Below are 19,346 nucleotides of genomic sequence, written 5' to 3'. Positions count from 1 at the left end.
ATTCAATTACCTAATAAGAGAGAAGAAGGATCCCGATTATTAACAGAGGTGCACAGTGAAAGGAGAAGAGGCAACAAACACAAGTTGCAACATGAGAAATTACAAGTAGATGTTAGGAGTAGTCAAACACTGGAGTAGGTTCCAGTGTTTTCATCCTTGGAGATATTAAAAACTCAACTGGACAGGGTCCTGAGCATCTGGTCTATGTTGGCTCTTCTTTGAGGAGGGAATTGGACTAGATAACCTCCAGAGGTTCTGACAAATTATTCTATGTTTCGATGATCACAGTGAGTTGATATTCATGAGATGACAGCTTGCAGTTCTGTCGAGACATTCATTCAGGATTTCTGACTTGATAGATATTTCTAGTAAAACTTTTCACTCCTTGTCTAATAAAGACATGCTTGTATACAATAGTAATTATGGTTCCTTTGCAGGACTGTTTGCCTGCTATTTATGGTTGCTGCTTATATGTGACTCTGGAAAGTGACTTATGCTAGGATTAATTATGTGCATATTTATGATCTTTGTGATGCCTCAGACCCTACAGATATGATAGGCATTGCACTTTCCGTTTCACTAATCATTCCACTTATGGGAAGAGACATCAAGTAGTGAAGATCTTTGCAGGCAAATAGTCTTCCTAAAAACACAGTTTAACTTGTTACATGACCCTTTTTTCTTCCTTGGTGATTCTCATGAGATCACTAGTCTGTGTGTTCAGAAATAACTGCTGGGCCTTTTGGATTTTAATAATTAGAATAGAAGTCTGGTATTCCAAGTGGAGCATCTGATATTGAAAGTGAATAGAGGGATTAATTTCCTGAAGAGATTAGTCTTTCTGTGTTTTCTAAAGCAGGTGTCTTTGATAAGGGTTATGGAGGCCACTGTAACAGCTATCTGTTCTAGATTCTCTTTGTAGTGTAAGACCAGTGATTTTGTAATAGAGAAATGTCTAGAGAATAATCATCTTGCAATCTTGGAGTGAAAATTGAGTGATTACTATTATTACTTTCTTGGTTACAAAATAATAGAAAATGATAAAGTATGACCTAGTTACATTTACAGAATGTAACATATCTTTTGCCTGAAGAGATGCATTCTAACGGAAATAGCAGAGATTTCCTTTTGCAAGAATGCAGGTTTGAGTGAAGAGACATCTTATTCTTGTAAAATGGAATATAATGCCTCATCAGGATCTATCTGTTGTAGATTTTTCATGAACGCAGTCGTCTTTGAGACAGTGGATGGAGAGGTCGAGTGTCGGTGATTCCATTAGTCTGGCATGCATCCTTTGTAAGTGTCAGAGTGGGGATAGGTCTGAAATAGGCACACTCACTAAATTAGCCTTTGAAAGCTTGTTAATATGAGATGAGAGAAGACAACGGTGTCTTATACTCGTTGAGAAGGTATTATCCTTATTCACTTGTGGTGCAACTGTCGAGACACTAGGTAATTCCTTTTTTTCCTAAAACACTGACCTTTTAAGGTACACAAAAGGATCCAGATTTTTCAGAAATTGTTAGTTTCTCATGGATGGGAGACTGAGATGTGAATGCAATTACTTGTTTACATTAACCAGGATTTACCAACCACCTTGACTAACTGCAGCAGCTGACAATTACAACCTGCTCTCACTCTTCCTCCAAGAGGAACCAAACCAGCACCGGCTATTACAAAATTTACATTTGGGATATAGCATGAAAGTAGATGAACCAAAATCTTTAGGAGACTGGCTTGTGTTTAACAGATAGTCCAAATGAACAGAACTAGAGTCCTACTGTGGATATCTTGTTTATCTTCCCAGATAAATAATTGAAATGTTCTCAACTTTCAAGAGCCTTTGCAGTCAATGACACCGATTTCCCTGGTTTCTATCTTTGCTGTCATATTGCATATCTGTATTGAATATCTAGTATAAAGGTGACCCTACACTTGTGAAAGGAGTTAAAACAGATTTGGAGACAAACTGGAGGATCAATTTTCATAACCCATCCGTTGTACTGCCAACACTGGTAAATCCAGTTTGGGGTTTCAGCACCTTGAAATAAATTATATCAAAAGTAATCCAAATAAAGAAAAATATGTGATACCAGTCAAACAGGAATGAATCTAATAAAGATACTAGGTTTCTTGGGTCAGACATGGCTCCACTTAGTTGTGTTTTTGTAGGCCATTACAGAGGAGCCTTCAGGCCAGGCTGACTAATGGTTCTTCAAAACTATTTGGTTTGGCTGTTGTATTTCCTATTGTGATCTTCTATTATGATATTTTTCTAAAAGATTAAGACTTATGGTTATGATATATTGATGAACTCACATTCCAACTTATCACTACCTTTCTGCTTGAAAGCTTCATTCAGACAGGTTTTTTTATTTTATGCAGAGCAACACGCTTTTGCCTTTTGCAAAATTATTTTTATTACCTGCATGGTGTTGCATTCCTTCTGTAGTATGATTTAACATAATATTGTTACTGCTTTCACAGTAACAGCAGTAACTGTGCAGATATCTTTGTGGTTGGCATATGTTTTACCTTTATAAATTGATTGCATTTTTAATTTGATGTGTTTGGTGTATTTGCTCAGCCTGCTAAACTTTCTGTTTGTGAGTAATAATTCTTGCTAGGTCTGCTAGTATTTTTTCTTTGGAAAGTCAAGTTTGTTTTTACAGTATTCTTTTATTGATATGGTAATTGGTCATATTACAAATAATGAATCATCTAACAAGTAAATTTCTAAATTTGTGAACTGCTTAAATTCATGGAAAAAGGACAAATTATGTATGCTTTTATTTATGTATCTTCCCAATCTTTCTTAATGTACCTCCATAAGCAATTCATGATACCATTACAATATCATGTGTTCTTCTGGTTCCAAAACCAGCTTCCTGAAGAATTAGAGTTCCACAGAAAATATGAGCACTTATAAAATTAAACACAGATACCTGTAGTATAAAAAGTGGACTGCATAAACATCATTACTTATTGTTAGTACTTACTTGAATTGAATAACTATAAGACACATTATGCTTAGAGTGGGATTGAAAACTGTTTATAAGTTAATTTTATTCCTCTGGTTTTAGAACTAATGCATAAATAATCTGATTTTTATTATAACAGTATTTTTATTTGACTGTCAAGTATCAGTTGAGTCTATTTTAAAACTGATGTCTAGTTTATGAGTCTATGAAATGAACTCACATAATTATTGAATATTGATAATTCAAGGTGATTTGCACTGTAACACTTCAGCCTCTTACTTGTACATGAGGAATGTAAATCTGGACAAGACTTACGGCAGGCAGAAGTGACTACCATTTGGAAGTCTTTTGGGGATCTAAATCAAGTAACTTGATGATTTCACCATTTACTAGTGTCTAAATACTTTATGAAAATGCTTCACAGCAGTGTCTAGGTGCTTCAAAAGACACCCTGCTGATTTAATTGAAATTTCTTTGATTTCTTCAAAATTTTATTGTAAAAGACAACAGTTTCATCATGTTGACAAGTATTTTATTGCCACAGCTTTGGTAAAACTATGCTGGCTGTTTTGTGGGAGGACTTTTATTCAAAAAATTATGGTACTGGGAGAGAAATGAAGCAAATCTTGTACAGCTGCTCATAATAATTTTATAACTACAACAACTTCATAATATTCAGCAATAATTCAGATTATGATGAGTAGGATTTAGGGTTATCACTGCAGATCAAAATTCATTATTTTCTCTTGTGTCCTATAGTTAAGATTAAAAGCCTCAACTTTGCAAATGAATGATCTGAATATATCCTTTTTCTGCTTTGACTCCTAAGGAAATCAGAAAATACTAGCTAATAGGATTTTTTGTTACAGTAAGAGTCTGTAAAGACACATTGTTTTCAGGCTGGCTACTTGGCTAATGTCTTTCTGACACAATTAATATATCTGTTTCTTAACTTTATAAACTAATCACTTAGTAGTTCCTTAGTATATTCCACCTGTTGGGGAAAATAATTTGTATAGAAAGTAAACCATTAAAGTGCATCTAAAAAGTATTACCATTTAAATACAATCTCTTATTGTGTTTTAAATACTTTCTCCTTGCTGAAACTGCTCAGTGGGTAGAAGGAAGACTTTATTAATATTGTTACTTTTGTTTAAAAAGATAGAAAAAGAATGGACCTTCATTGCAATACTTTTCATTCAAAATTGACAAATTACTTCTTATTTCCTTTTTAGCATAAGGGGTGAGTCACAAGCATCTTCCAGAAGACCTAAGAAAAAAAAAGCAAGAGGAAGTTGAAACATGAATTTAAAGATGTTGCTATGGTATGTTTCAGGTATTTTATATAAAAGATATTGTCAAAACTGTGAAATATTGTAACGTTACAGTAGGAACTGGCAAGATAATGGAACTATTGTAATTTATGCTTGAATGCAGATTGTGTGGATTTAAATATTTGCATTTTAAGTAAATAAAATGTAGACAGTTATGAAAATATATACTGTAAATGTTTTAAAACTGTATATGTTGACCTGGCCATGGTATCCACTCGGCCGAAAGCCATCGCCAAGAGAAACGTGGTGACCCAGACGGAGCCCCTACGCAAACATACACCTGTCCAGGTCTCCGGCTGCAGGGAGTGCCTGAGCCTGTCACTTGTACAGAAGGGCAGCAGAGACGATGCCTGTGTGCGCTGCGACCAGGTGGATGATCTGCTCAGCCTGGTGGCAGAGCTGAAAGAGGAAGTGGAGAGGCTAAGGAGTATCAGGGAGTGCGAGAGGGAGATAGATTGGTGGAGCCGCACCCTGCCGTCCCTGAGGCAAGGGCAGCACATGGAGGCTCCACAAGAAGCGGAGGATCCCCTGCCCTCTTGCCACCAGGCAGAAGGAGGGGACCCAAGCGACGGGGGGGAATGGACACAGGTCCCTGCTCGGGGTGCCAGGCGAAGCCCTGCCCAGCCTCCCTCACCTCAACCTTCCCAGTTGCCCTTACAGAACAGATACAGGGCTCTGGAACTTGAGGGCCAGACAAACAAGGACGCAGATGAAGGCCCATCCAGGGGGTTGCCCGAGGCGAGGCAGCCAGCCCCACACATTACGACTGCCTCTGCTAAGAAAAAAAGGAGGGTAATTGTCGTAGGTGATTCCCTTCTGAGCAGGACGGAGGGCCCAATTTGCCGGCCAGACCCATCCCACAGGGAAGTCTGCTGCCTCCCTGGGGCCCGGGTTAAGGATGTTACTAGGAAGCTCCCTGGTCTGGTACAGGCCTCCGATCACTACCCGCTACTGGTTATACAGGCTGGCAGTGAGGAGGTTGCAGAGAGAAGTCCCGAAGGGATCAAAAGGGACTTCAGGGCACTGGGGCGACTGGTGGAAGGATCGGGAGCACAGGTGGTGTTTTCCTCGATCCCTTCAGTGGCAGGAAAGAATACTGAAGGGAACAGGAAAACTCATCGGATCAACATGTGGCTTAGGGGCTGGTGCCATCGGCAGAATTTTGGCTTCTTTGACCATGGGGAGGTTTACACGGCACCGGGCCTGCTGGCGACGGACAGAGTTCAGCTGTCTCACAGGGGGAAAAGGATTCTCGTGTATGAGTTGGCGAGGCTCATCGAGAGGGCTTTAAACTAGGTTTGAAGGGGGAAGGGGATAAAACCAGGCTCACTAGAGAAGAGCCTAGGGGTGGCACGCCAACGTCGGGGGCGAAATTGGCAGCCCAGCTCAAGTGCATCTACACCAATGCATGCAGCATGGGCGGCAAGCAGGAGGAGCTGGAAGCCATTGTGCAGCGGGGTAGCTATGACTTAGTTGCCATCACAGAAACATGGTGGGATGACTGTCACGACTGGAGTGCTGCAATGGATGGCTATGAGCTCTTCAGAAGGGACAGGAAAGGAAGGAGAGGTGGTGGGGTAGCCCTGTATGTTAGGGAGTACTTTGACCGTCTAGAGCTCAATGGTGGTGATGATGAGGTCAAGTGCTTGTGGGTAAGGTTGAGGGGGAAGGCCAACAAGGCAGATATCCTGCTGGGAGTCTGTTATAGACCACCTAGCCAGGACGAGGAGGCAGACGAAATATTCTACCAGAGGCTTGCAGAAGTTTCACAGTCGCTAGCCCTTGTTCTCGTGGGGGACTTCAACTTTCCGGATGTCTGCTGGAAATACCACACGGCAGAGAGGAAACAGTCGAGGAGGTTCCTGGAGTGTGTGGAAGATAACTTCCTGACGCAGCTGGTAAGCGAGCCTACCAGGGGAGGTGTCTCGCTTAACCTGCTGTTCACAAACAGAGAAGGACTGGTGGGAGATGTGGTGATCGGAGGCTGGCTTGGGCTTAGCGACCATGAAATGATAGAATTCTTGATGCTTAGTGAAGTAAGGAAGGGGGCCAGCAAAACCGCTACCATGGACTTCCAGAGGGTGGACTTTGGCCTGCTCAGGACACTGGTCGAGAGGGTCCCTTGGGAGACAGTCCTGAACGGCAAAGGGGTGCAGGAAGGCTGGACGTTCTTCAAGAACAGGCCCCACACTACAAGAAGGACACTGAGGTGCTGGAGCGTGTCCAGAGAAGGGCAACGAAGCTGGTGAAGGGCCTGGAGAACAAGTCTTATGAGGAGCGGCTGAGGGAACTGGGACTGTTTAGCCTGGAGAAGAGGAGGCTGAGGGGAGACCTCATCACGCTCTACAACTACCTGAAAGGAGGTTGTAGCGAGGTGGGTGTTGGTCTCTTCTGCCAAGTAACTAGCGATAGGATGAGAGCAAATGGCCTCAATTTGCGCCAAGGGAAGTTTAGATTGGACATTAGGAGAAATTTCTTTACTGAAAGAGTGATCAAGCCTTGGAACTGGCTGCCCAGAGAAGTGGTTGAGTCACCATCCCTGGAAGTATTTAAAAGACATGTAGATGAGGCGCTTAGGTACATGGTTTAGTGGGTATGGTGGTGTTGCCTTGATGGTTGGACTTGATGATCTTAGAGGTCTTTTCCAACCTTTATGATTCTATGATAATGTGGGATCTGAACATGACACAAATGGTATGGAATAAGGGTTGGAGGTTGTACTGGGTCTGGCAGGGTTGGAGTTAACTTTCTTCACAGCAGTCCATGTGGTGCTGTGCTTTGCATTTGTTGCTACACCAGTGTTGATGATAACACACCGATGTTTTGGCTATTGAGCAGTGCTTGCATAGTCTGTTAGGTGAAGACTGTCTCTCCAACACCCCCCTTCCACCACTGCAAAGGCCAGTAGGCTATGGGTGGGCAAGAGGTTGGGAGAGGGTGTAGCCGGGACAGCTGACTCAAACTGACTGAAGCCATATTGCATACCACATGGTGTCATGCTCAGCAATAAAAGCAGAAGAGAAGAAGGAAGATGTGGAGACATTCATGATTATGGTGTTTGTCTTCTCAAGAAACCACTACACGTACTGAGGTCCTGCTTTCCTCTGGATGCCTGCCTGCTGATGGCAAATAATGAATAAATTAATCTTTTTGCTTTGCTTCCATGTGCAGCTTTTGGTTTTCTTTCTAAACTGCCTTTATCTCAACCCATGAGCTTTTCCATCTTCTCTTCTTCCTCTGTTCTGTTGAGGAGGGGGAGTGAGAGAGTGGCTGGGTGGGGTCTGGCAGCCAGCCAAGGTCAGCTCACCACAAATATATGTATATTTAAATATATATCTCTCTATATAATCATTTTATATGTTGCAAGGTGGAGGGCCCTACCTTCCAGTTAAGCTTATAAACAGTATCTAAATTCTGAAGGGTTTTTCTGGTAAAATTCAATACATACTTTAAAGTCAGCTCTATTTTTTGGTGAGGAGGTTATTTTGAGAAAATTATTCACTCAGTTCTAAGTAAAGACATTGAAGTGAACTACTTTGTTACACGATACTGTGCTGGTTTTGGCTGGGGTAGAGTTAATTTTCTTCATAGTAGCTAGTATGGGGCTGTGTTTTGGATTTGTGCTGGAAACAGTGTTGATGATGTTGATCTTTTTGTTACTGCTGAGCAGTGCTTACACAGAGTTAAGGCCTTTTTGGCTCCTTACCCCACCCTGCCAGCGAGTAGGTTGTGGGTGCACAAAAGGTTGGGAGGGGATACAGCCGGGACAGCTGACCCCAACTGAGCAAAGGGATATTCCATACCATATGATGTCATGCTCAGCAATAAACTAAAGGGAAGGTTGCCCGGGGGGCCGCTTCTTGGGGACTTGCTGGGCATCGGTCAGTTGGTGGTGAGCAACTGTTTTCATTTGCATCACTTGTCTTTCTTGAGTTTTATTTCTCTCTCTTTGTTATTTTTCTTTTCATTACATTATTATTATTATTATTATTATTATTATTATTATTACTATTTTATTTCAATTATTAAACTGTTCTTACCTCAACCCATGAGTTTTCTCACTTTTACTCTTCCAATTCTCTTCGCCCCATCCTGCTGGGAGGGGAGTGAGCGAGCGGCTGTGTGATGCTTAGTTGCCAGGTGGGGTTAAACCACGACAGGTATTTTTGAAATGCGATTTCGTATTGTAAAGTTGAAAGTTCAGAATAAAGGAAGACACTGAGTTTTATTAATGGTCTTGATGAGCATGCTGGAATTTCAAAGCAAAATTTTTCATTACATTTCAGCATCAAGCGTCTTTAAAGCGAGTGAACCAAGAGAAGAAATTCAAGGAGCAGAGCACAACATGACAAATATGTGCTAGTAGAGATGCCTATTGATCAGGTAAAGTCAAGGCAAATTTACTGCTCTCTGTAATGTGATCATGAGTTGGCCAGAGCCCTTGGGATGGAACTGTTCGCTGCTTTTTCTTGAAGTAAGTCTTTGAAGTTGTTTTCCTAGAACATAAGGAAAATAGCCTAGATGTTTTAAACTGACCTCACGACTCTATAGTAAAAAAGATTAAATAAAAGGTTTAAGAAGTTTTCTCATTGTTATTGAGTCTCCAGCAGAGGGGTTTATAATTCCACTATTCCTTTGTACTTCGACAAAATAGTGTAATAAAAACAGGAACCCTCACCCATGAGCTCACGCAACTTTTTGTTTGTTTTTTTTTTGTTTTTGACTGGTAATGTCACGGTGGAGAAAAAGCAGAATGGTGTATATCAGGCTGTAGCTCAGAAGTGAGCTCAAAAAAACACCCAGGTTTTCTTGTGCTTTTTTTCTGGCAGGGTTGGAATGTGTTGTGCTGAATTTTTGTGCTGTGCTGAATAGATGTATATACATTTTCTATAGACCCTTAAGCCCTATCACTAAAAAAAAGCTGAACTCATTTTAATCTGTCCAGGCAAATCAGAAATTATATTAGTGATCATTAAGGGCATATAGATTTCCTCATTAAAAACAATAATAAATAGGAACATTTCACATATATAGTTAAAAAAACCAATAGAGAAGACCACATATAAAAATTTTTGATTTCATCTATTGTTAACTCATGATCATTATGTTGTCATTAAATCATTAATTCATTAAATTAATTTATTGTTATTAAAGTTAATGTGATATTTAGGTTAATTAATGGGGCTTTTATATGCATGTACATTTTCACATCTTAGTCATTTTTATAATAGTTACAATAAATAAACAAGTTTTCATGTTTTTATAGCATTTTACCCATATTGTTTAAAAAAACTAAAAAAAAAAAAAAGAGCTATTTTGTGCTTTAAACATCTCCTTAGTGATACTATACTTGATATGTGCCCAAGCATATAAGTCAGAAATGGAGTAGCAGATACTTTAAAAATAGGGAAAAAAGAGGAAAATGTACTAATCAGGATACTGTATTATTTTATTTTATCTTTATTTATGTTTGGAAGAGATTGAGATAAAAGATGGCTTTTATGTTTCTTTTTTGCAAAAACATCTCATTAAATATGCTAGTGTCTTTCAGTTTCAGCACAGATGAGAGAGAGATTGTCAAAGGGCAATGAACTATCACCCGCTCTGAAATCTCTCACTCAATTCATCTGTCAGGTCAAACCTCTTCTGACAGTGAAATCTTTATTTTTGTATTTTAAAGAGAGTTCAAAGCTTGTGAAAGGTGCCAAGTTGACAGCACGGAAAGGTGAAGTCATCTGTTTATTCACAGAACAGATACTGCTCATGAAGTAGCATCAGTACTGAAGATTTTGCTAGAAAGTTCACACAGGCTTTAGCATTAAAATATGATTGCTCCATAATTAACTGCAGGTCATAAATGTAAAAACCACAGCAACATCTAGAAGATTGCCTACTACAACTAACAACAGCACCGGCTTTATCATCTTTTATAGTTTAGTTTCCTACTTTAGTCTTTTATGTGTATGAAGCTGTTTTCAACCTGCTTATTTTTTCCATTTGACTACCCGTCGTGTAAGGTCAATTGAGATTATGTGTTGCCATTTTATATACACCTAGCTTGCCACTGGTTCTTTTTGAGATGATCTTTACTACAGTAATCTATGCCGAAATAACTGCAAGGCTAGACAGCAGTATATTACACTTGATGGTAGAGTTGGAAAAGATGTGATTGAGTTACCAGGAAATGGAATGGGAACATAAAAAGCGAAGGAGGATAAGGAAGAAGGAAAGTATAGCAAGTTGATCATTGGGGAAAACATGGGATAGACAGATACAGAAGATGATACAAATGGAAAAAGAGCTGGAGAGATTAAGAGAATTCAGAGATGGAAAAAAAAAATAGACAAAGAGGAAAAAATAGAAACAAGTGAAATAAGACATAAAGAATGTTAAGTATGAATAAAAGGGCACGATAAATATTTATGTAAAAATGTGTTCATTTTTGGAGTATACTTGCTATACAAAATTATGATGCTCATTTTTCTTCATTACAAGGTAAACAGCTGTGGGGCTATATCAGTATTTTTCTTTGCTTGGAGAATGAATATGCATGAGATAAATCTTTCAGAAGATCTATTTTACATTGCTAGAATGTTACATCTTTACTTTTAGTGATACTTTCCTTGGAATATATTTAGCTGAGTAGTTTCCATATATTTATTTTATTAATTTAATTAATAAGATTCCTGTAATTTTCTGTAAGTATTGCAGCGTTCTTCTCAAACAAAGCCTTCTAGTTAATTTTTATTTCTCTGCCTCTTACCCTTTTTACTTAGTGTGTTTGATGAATGTTTGTGTGTAAACCCTTTTTATCAAATCCAACACATTTGCATTTGTCTTTGAAAAGTAAAACTTCTGTATTTTTACAGATAAGGGTTTATTACCATATTGAAAAGGAAATTAAGCATTTGGACAGTGGACCAAAGACTACTGCTTATTGTCCTCTGCTAGTCAAAATGAAGTTGCGATGATGGCATGTTAGAAATATGAACTGAATGTGGCTCAGCATATTTAGTCTATGTGCCAGAAGAAGAGCAAGAAGGGATAATTAATTTTTTAAAATCCTAAAAAACCTGCAGAAAATGTGTTGTCTGTGTTTTCATTGGTGAAGATGTCACAAATCCAAGACAGTGCTTGTTTAAATTCCTGTATATTTTAAAAAGATTGAAAATTAGCATTCTAATGTCTTGCGTCTTTAAAATAAATGTTTTGTCAATAAACTTATAATGAGATAAATGTTAGCCTTTTCAGTTTAGTAGAATAAGGTTATAATGGGTTTAGTATTGTAATTGTGATACTTGTGTTCCTTATGGCTGTTCTAATTCACTTTCATATATGAACAGTAATTTTGGTTTAGCTAAATTATTTATAAGAGTCTTTGCAAATATGAAATTAGCATAATTCATTATTTTACTACTTTAAGCCAAATCCTCCAGCTCTTACTAAAGCAAAAACCTTGCTGAAGTGTATGCCTATCCCTGAAGTAAAAAAAGAGTTTTGACTTGAGTAAGGTCTTCAGATCAGACTTTCTGTTTCTTAATATATATATGTAAATACTTATTTTGTATTTATTTTGATTCATAAATTAAAGAATTAGTATTTCATTCTTTGTATATTACCACCGAACATAAATTAAAAGTAAGGAAAAAAAGTTAAGATGAAATTAATGATAAAAGTTAGCATGAAACTAGAATAAGGGAAATTTTAATGACTAGTATACAAACTGTAAAGTAGGAAGGGCTAATTTGATTTTTATGTATCTTCCAGCTGAGAATGTGCAAGAAGAAGAAATTGCAGCACATACCAGCAGTACTGTGACTGAGGTTAGATTTCCTTGGTTTTTAAGTGTGAGTGTGTACATATTTTAAATGTAAGGTAGATTTTAATGCAGAATGTAAAGCATTTTGCATTTGATTCTGAACATGAAACCAATTAATCAGTTTGATTAAGGGGTGGAATGGAGACTTGCATGAGCTTGGTTTTTTGTTTGGTTCTGATGTGGCTTAAATTTCAATGAACCATTTACCTGGGGACATCTGTATTATTAAAAGATGATGGGACTCTTGTAGGATTCAGTAATCAGATTTCTGTCATTGTTACAGTAGTAACTCATGAAATTGCAGCATCATTGAATAAGTTTTAACTGAAAATTGAACTCCATTTGACTTAACTTGTGGATACAAACATTACCCCTTTCTCCTTTTGCAATCAAAAAGTAAAATGCAATACAACCACAGAGATTTTCTTGTGAATACCTATGGAAGCAATAGAAATAAGTCTATTGATGTAAGTCCTTCTGCCTGAATATATTTATTTGCATTCTACCTCAAATAGTCACTTGTCTTTTACAAACTTGACTTAGATTTGACTCATTCTTTAACAGTGTTGTAGGAGAAAAGGCAGTTCTTAAGGTTCATGTAATGAAGTCCCTGGCAGAAATCCTGGTTTCGCTGAAATTAGTGTGTGCTTTATCTTGAATTCAGTAAGATTAATAAAATCGTACTATACATATGCTTTATGAGATAATGATTAATCTGAAAAGCATAGCTGCTATGTCAGAGTCTCTCCATCACTGAACTGTCTTTGTGTTAGTTATGACAAAAGGAATGCCTACACCGGTTCTTTGTATACTTAAATGAATTAATTGAAAAAAAGAAGGAAATCTCATTTTAAAGACAACATTGTCACTGTTTTGATTATGGGAATATGAATATACCTGCAGCATATGAATATTGAGACTGAAACCACTTGGGAAGGGCTAGTGCCACTTGATGCTGAGGCAATTTAATAGTTTACTCAATGATTTTAAAAAATGGGGACAGGATACACAAAGATTTATGATCATAATTACAGCATCTACTTTTTAAGCATGTAATCTCAGTCTAGTGACTTAAGCTCCCTGTAGCTTTTTAATGTGGAAAATAGGAAATCTCAGACTGTGATCCACAAAAGCCTGAATGCCAGGTGTGAGCCATCTGAACTGATAAGGCCAAGATAGGTGATACAAGTCCCGGCCCTTAGTTTGAATGGGTTTAAACTCAGGCCTTATGACATTATCCTAAGACACTGAGTTATGAAAGAGTTTGTCATGAGTGTCTTTCATTTGCTTTTAACTGAAATTGTGTTCACATTGTGTGATTGAGTAAATGCCCACTGCAGGAGGAAGTAAAATATAATGCTCCCTCAGACTGGGAGCTGACTGGCCACCATTAGAGTCTTCTATTTCTCTTTCTCTGTAGACCACCATGCTAACACTATTTCTACAAGCTGAACTCGCTGAGATTATATTTTCCTGCATGAGAAAAGGCAAAGCTACTTGTGTTGTCTCCTTGTATTTAGAAGATAGATTCCAGCAAAACTTGAGTCTTTCTTTCAGACTTGAATCCAAAGATAGAATTTGGCCCTCTGTATTTGTGTTGTATAATTGTGCATATGTATGCACAAATGCAGATATAACCACACATATTTATGGCAAAAATTTGAGATACTGATTCAGAATATCAAGACATACATTATTACATTACTCACAGAAAAAAGATCTTCAGTTTGTGTATTTCTGTATCTCTTAGAAATAGTGTAGGAATACTGTAGAAATAATTAAATACCTTTAAAAAATGTATGTGTAACTTGAAAGAATTTGCGATTGCAGCAGTTGCATATGGGAAAAGTAAATATTATTTATTTATGCATTTTCAATGTGTAAAATTCCAAATGAAACCAATGTTGAAAATCCTGATAATGGGATTGCAGCCAAATATTCAGTGGATTAACTGCTGTACACTTTTTGGCATAGGTTGAAGTGGATACTCAGCTTCTGAGGATATTCAGGAAAAGGTTTAATTAAAAAAACAGCTATCATTTTCTGAACAGAAGATTCCTGAGCAGCAAGCTAAAAGAAATACTGTAAATTTAGGGGAAATATATGTATATTTAAATGTAAGCATAATTTCAGCTAGAAAACAATAGTACAGAAGGTGCTATCACATTTCTAGCATGAGTAAACCTGGACTATTGTTGTGAGCATATACTTAGTAAGTAATGGCTTTGGAATGCAGTTCTTTCTTACATTGTAGGCTGTATATGGGGGTACTGACATATTGGGAATTTGTACAGCTCCCAACCCATGTGTCAGTATGAAAGCCTACAAAAAATGCCTCTAGAAAGATTTTGAAAACTGCATATGGTGATAAACATAATGTCATACTCACGAACAGTAATATGCAGAGCAATAAGCAGGTTTAGTGGTAATATTTTATGTGAAAAATTGAACTATCAGAAAATGCAATGTGACTAAAAATCACAGTTTTCACAGTGGAAAGAATGAGTTTCAATTGACTGTTTTTCTTTTTCAATCAGGAATTGGGTCATTTTGGATTCAAATCTTTCTAAAGCTCTATGAATTTTTCCAATAATTTGATTTTCCGTTTTCAATCAGAACATGAACCAAATTAAAACTACTGAAATTAATGTTGAGACAAAAATTAATTTCCTAATTATATCTACCAATTAGAAGCTAAAATAATGCTACCTTAGGAGAACTGCTGTGTTTTAAAGTGAGTTTGAAAATATGGTGTCCTTTAGTTCTGTTTTTATCATAACTGACTGAATTCAGGGACAGATTTTCTCATTTTACCTCGTATGAGGTAAGTAATGTTGGTGGGAAGAGGCCCTTAATGAGAGATTCTGTTGATGATTTATGAGCAATAATCAAATGTGGGTCAATATTCATAGTTGTACTGTCTCTTCATTACTAATTAAAATAAAGATATAGTACAATTTCATTTTTAGCAGGTAATGAGCAAACATGACTCAGATAAAATAGGGAACAAATTTATTGCGTAAGCCTATGGTAGGTCAGCTTTGCTAGTATATGTTAGACCCATTTTAATTGGTGTATTCCCTCTACAGCTGTAAGTGAAAGTCAGATAAATTAACTCAGGATGGCACCTTTATTTTGGAGGCAGAGAGGGTGGATGTTTCTCTACTTTTTACTGCTCCATATACACAACTGTTTACATACACAGAGTGGAAATGAAACCTCTACTAGAGAGATATTAGGAAAATACTGCATTAGAGAGACAAGGAGCAATCGGCACGCAAGCAACTGATATAGCTTTATTTTGAAATGTGCACAACCAGGTTCAATTTAAACACTAGTTTTTTGAGCATTTAGTTTCCTCAAATCCAACGGTTTTACTTTTCAGCAGGAGTATTTCTGGCTACCAACAATAATACTTCACATTGCTCAGATCATAAAAAATGTCGTCTACAGACATCTAGCAAATGCAGTCCTGTTTAAATTTATTAACAAAAGGAATCTTACTTTAGTTTTTTTTGCATATTTTAATGATTTTGAGTTACATGGATACTGTTGAATGTTTGCATGATTTGCACAAGATGTTAACATTTGAAAGCCTTATTATTATAAGTACTTATAGAAAGCATGAATAATATATTGCAGAAATGGAGAATTGTTGTGGTGTTGCTCGTAATGTTCTGTTTAACCCTATGCACAGTATTACAAAATCAGCATATGTGACTGACTCTTGTAGGGATTCTTGTATACAAACTCAGCTATTGCTGTAGAATTGGATAATTATCCACTGTGAAGAGGCAATTTCATCATTAAATATAAGGATTCATTTGGTAAAAATACATTAGAGGGTTTAAAAAAAAGACAAGTAAAATTAAGTATTGACATGGATAATACAGGATTGTTTGTCTTTTAGGATTAGGGATTTTTAAAACTACATGTCATAGCACATTAATAATCTTAAACTGCAATCCAGTAAAACATATGTATTCAGGACACTGGCTAACCTTGTTCTTAATTTTAATTATGTATTTAAAGTTCTGTTGTGTGCAGAAATAAAGTTAAAACTTTTTTGCTGATCTAACACTTTAAATGATTTTGTTCTGGAATAAAATAAATGTATCCTTGCTAGTATAATGAAAATATGTGTATGGAACTAAGAATGAAATTTAGTTTAGTTTGATACTAGCACAAAGTTTCTATTTACATGGACAAATTATTTCAGTTATTCAGTATCTTTTAGAATTTGTAGCAGTTACTAATTTTAAAGAGTTCTATTTCTTTTCCTTATAATTTTTTAATTAACAGAGGCCCGCCAAGAATCCAGTGAATAATTCTGTGCTTTACATTGTTGGAGGCATTGAAACAGAGTTATTTCAATGTTTCTGTTGAATTTTTTTAATTAAAAGACATTGAATTCAACAAGTTAACATGTTTTCCAAAGTTTTGTTTACCAGAAAAAAAAAAAAATACTGTGGTGGAATATTTGACAGCAGAAGAGAAAAGTAATAATTATAACAGAGAAAGAGTTGTTTTTTTTTTCTTATCGTAGACTGAATTTTGAATAAATACATTAGCAATATGGCCAATCTATTGGCTTGATTAGGCCATAGGATTCAACTATAAAAGTGTATAATAACTATTTAATGTTATTGGGTGCTTTGTCAATTTTCTGGAATTGGATTTCTCTTTAATATTGCCAGAACTGCTAATACCACTCAGATTGTTTGTCCCTCGCAGTGACATATTGTGATTAAAATTCAAACCTGATTTTCTATATTTTTTGTGACACTGTCTATAGCCTGTTTTCTCAATCTATTTACTTGAGACTGTTCTACAGTTGCAGTTAACTATTTTAGTGCTGAAGTAAACAAGATCGGTCCCGATTGGCGTAGAAGCTACGTTATTTAACTATAAGTCATTGATAATACTGATTGTGAGAAATAGGCAAATAACATCAAAACTAAATATTAAAGATTTTTTCCAGTCCTTTAGGCTTTTAAAATATTTATTAGCATATCACTTATAAAGGAACATCAGCTATTACTGGTAGAGTGTGTTAGACTTCTTATAAATTGAAGGTGTGATTTAAAGAAAAACAATTAACTTTAAAAATGGGGGCAATTACATGTTAATATCTGTATTTGTGTGCCTAGGAAATTATGCGATAAACTGTTTTTCATTACAGATAATATGAACAGATGCCAAAGTAAATGTCCAAATTATTGTGGAACTTATCAATTTCTCAAGACTCTATTAGAAACAAAATCTGAAATTCTCATTTAGTAACTCTTGAACTCAGCCAGCATATTAATCTAGAGTGGAGCTGGTTAGTCTTACCAGTAGCTATTGTAAAATACAGTAATGCTCAGACTTTTTTTTTTTTGAGAAAACTTAGAAAGATAAATATGTTTCTGAATATTTTAATTAAGTTGTCCTGAAGATGAGTCATTGCATTTACAGAGAACTAAAATACATTGCAACTTGACCTAGTCCTTGTTTCCACTGTATTTATTGAATATTTGAGAACCTTTTCCATACTGCAAGAGCTTTGATCATAGGAAGCAAAGAATTCAGTTAAACTAATCTCCACAGGTTTTCATCATGTTACTTTACATATGAGTAGGGGAGAGCTAGGAATGATTCTCAGAAGCTCTTGTTATCTTGGGATGGATCTTCTCCAAAAGTCTTTGTGGACTTCTCTATCAGATAGAGTAAGACCTAGATAGACTCAGATAAATAGACTCCATATAATCTCTGTTTCAGAGATTTATTAATATTGATCACTTTATGTGTGTGCTTTAGATGTTCTGAATCATCCTACTGTACTTCTGAGACACTCTTAGTCTCCATAAATAACATAAGTATATTAGGTTCCTTGTTTTGGTTCTCTTGAATTTCACCTAAGTGAAATGCCTCAGGTAACAAAGAATAAACAGTACAGATTCTTATACAAGTCTATCTGTTTTAAATGCATGATCAGTTGTTAGAGTCATCACACCAAGCAGGTGCTCTTCATTTTCTTTCTGTCTGAAAATGTTTTCTGGTAATTGAGCAACATGGTCACGAGACGAAAGGGTTATCGTATGTGAATGAATGAAGTTGAAAATCTGTTTGCAGAGGTACAAATAATTAACAGGAAGCAAATTACCTCACTGGAGTCAGATGTGGAAAACACCTAGTCCAATTTCTTGCCAGTACATTTCTGTAGTGTTTTATCCATAATATTTTTTTTTTTTTTTACTTGATAGAGCTTACAGTGTTTCTTTGGAATATTTCTGTGGCTTATCTTACTAACCATAAGCTTTTTATTTTGTACAGCCTTCCATAGGTCTGTTCCATGCTCAACTGTGTATCTCACTATTCCTGTAAATAATTCTGCCTTATTTCATGGCCCAAGATCTTAATTTAAAATTGTGTTGGAAATTCTTACTACAGTGGAATTTATAATTCTGAACAAAAATTTGGAATCTACCATTTTGAACATGCATTAGTAAATATTATTTAGACAGTTAGCATATCTGTATGCTTTTGTACGTATTTATGTGTATATATATATGTAAATGTATTTATGTATATAAATACATTATCATATAAATACAGTACTTTATATGAAATTTCTCTAGATGTTTGTTCTTTTAACCACTCTTTATAAATCAGTTCTTGCAGTCCTGAAATAATTTGATTTCTCTGGACTTTACAAAAGTGAAATCCTGGTAGCTTGCATTTCCGAAAAAGAAGACAGCATGGAAAGTGAAAAATGTTCATGACTTGATTTGCAGAAAGCCTGGTAATTCAAAAAGTATGTTATCCATGCAGTCATTGCTGGGTTAAAAAGAAATCACTTACCAAGAAATTTAGAAAAGAAAATGGTACATTACAGTTCTATGTCACCTAGAGTTAAAATTGCAGATTTTCAAGCTGTCCTTTAGATGTCTAATTTATCTTGAACACACCAAAATAGGTAGATTAAAAATCTTGAATCTGTGGATTTGAAATTTTAACTGCAATCTTTCACACTTATGTATCTTGAACAAGTTGGTGAAGGAATGAGTATGGGTTAAATGAATAATGGATGGACTGTTTTGATGGACTGATACACTGTTGTACACTGACAGACTGATTTACACTGAGAACGAGCATCCTTTGGACCTTTTGTTTTCATTCCTTGGGACTTTCCATGACCTCATCTATATTTTAAAAACCTCAAAGCTGCCG

This window comes from Calonectris borealis, chromosome 3 (assembly GCF_964195595.1).
Source record: "Calonectris borealis chromosome 3, bCalBor7.hap1.2, whole genome shotgun sequence".
Lineage (NCBI taxonomy): Eukaryota > Metazoa > Chordata > Aves > Procellariiformes > Procellariidae > Calonectris > Calonectris borealis.
Note: the sequence above shows the minus strand (reverse complement) of the source record.